Source organism: Amblyomma maculatum, chromosome 1 (assembly GCF_055883805.1).
Source record: "Amblyomma maculatum isolate TAMU_Amacu chromosome 1, ASM5588380v1, whole genome shotgun sequence".
In the NCBI taxonomy this organism is placed as follows: Eukaryota; Metazoa; Arthropoda; class Arachnida; order Ixodida; family Ixodidae; genus Amblyomma; species Amblyomma maculatum.
Genome location: NC_139344.1, coordinates 219,965,380 through 219,967,136, shown reverse-complemented (window position 1 = coordinate 219,967,136; position 1,757 = coordinate 219,965,380). Strand labels below are relative to the sequence as shown.

The window sequence follows — 1,757 nt, the reverse complement described above, 5'->3', positions numbered from 1 at the left end:
TATATATATATATATATATTATATATATATAGCTTCTTTCCTTTATATATATATATGAAGGAAAGAAGCCAGCAGTCGGCGAGGCCAAGAAAGCATTGGGGATTGTACTTAGTCCTTTTTTTTTAAGTTTTACTTCGGGAATCACATAAATTAGTAAATTAATCTGTTAAGGGGAAAGATAAATACAAAGTAGAAGGAAACCCAACGTGCCGATGGTGGGAATCGAACCCACGACCTCCGAATATCGTGTCCGGTGCTCTTCCAACTGAGCTACATCGGCCGCTACATCGGACAGCGGCCGATGTAGCTCAGTTGGAAGAGCACCGGACGCGATATTTGGAGGTCGTGGGTTCGTTTCCCACCATCGGCACGTTATTTTTCCTTCTACTTTGTGTTTGATTATCTTTCCCCTAAACAGATTACATTACTAATTTATGTGATTACCGAAGTAATAATTAAAAAAAAAGACATATAGTACAATCCCCAATGCTTTCCTTGGCCTCACCGACTGTTGGCTTCTTTCCTTCATGTATATATATATATATATATATATATATATATATATTATAACGAGCACCCACATTATCCCTTCATATATATATATATATATATATATATATATATATATATATATATATATATATATATATATATATATATATATTGCGCACACTGGCAGCTGCTCCAGCACTGCGATATTGTGCCCATAAGTTCCCATGGGCACAATATCGTAGTGCTGGAGCAGCTGCCAGTGTGCGCTTCGACAAGCGGTCTCGTTGAGTGCCGTTTCACTGTCACTGGCGGCACTGCGCTAACGTTCTCTGAGGACGAAGGTTTGCCAACATCCCAAGACGTAAGAAGGATGTATACACGCTAGTCTTGGGATTCATTGCTAGCGTTCGACTCACCATCGCCTGCATTGTTTCTTTTCTGTTTGTTTACTTATTGACATTTTATTTGTTACACGTGTTTCTGTTTTGTTGCGACATTTTTCATTTTTCCTATTCTCATGGCTTTAAATGCGTGAGCGCTGTCTCCTCCGAGAGACAGCTGCTGGCAATTTTCGTCTCTCTCTCTCTCTCTCCCGCTCTCTTCCGCATTATACGCAGAGTTCGTTAAGTGTACATACCTCCCATAACAGATTCAGTACATTATGTTTGCATTATACGTTTCCATGTTAGTCTATCAAGGTCTTTTCCTCTGCTGAGCGCTTCAAATGACGCGAGCCGCACCTTCTACCGGCATTTCGAGGAGCCGCGTCTCAATCTTATGCCCACAGTAATGCACCACTGAAAGGGATGCGCCGTTGTAGTTCTTCCCTGCGAGCAGGCACACTGAAAGCATGCCTGCGATATAGCGGTGTCTATTTTATGCTTGGGCTTCACGAAGAGCGGCTCCTTTACTGGATCTTTTCTCGCTACCTTGGTCCTCCTTTCTTCGTGCTCTTCCTCCAGGAGCCGTGTTCATTGCGGCCTTAGCCTTGCGGTCCCAAACGAGGCCCGTACTCAACCCTCTCCTCTGCCCCCTCTCCTCATCGCACCAATTGTTCGCGCGGAGGTGCGCGCCCGGGGCCCAGCCGAGGTCTCCTCCCAGCCGCAGGGCCGCCATATTCGCGCCTGCCAGCGAGACAGACCGCCGAGGCCGGCGTAGAGCAGAGAGGAGAGGCCCGCAGGTGGCGTCACTCACGACCTGTTCTCCCGGTAAATTACTTGGCGCAGAATTTATGAAAGATCCTTTCACGGGCAGCTCACGACGCG

The 1,757-nt window shown here is 45.7% G+C and overlaps 1 non-coding gene across 1 annotated transcript; it reads right to left on the bottom strand.

Moving 5' to 3' along the window:
• Positions 1-207: 207 nt before the first annotated feature.
• On the bottom strand, positions 208-280 carry TRNAS-CGA (transfer RNA serine (anticodon CGA)). The gene has a single exon. It is a non-coding gene; the product is annotated as a tRNA-Ser (tRNA).
• Between the last annotated feature and the right edge of the window lie 1,477 nt (positions 281-1,757).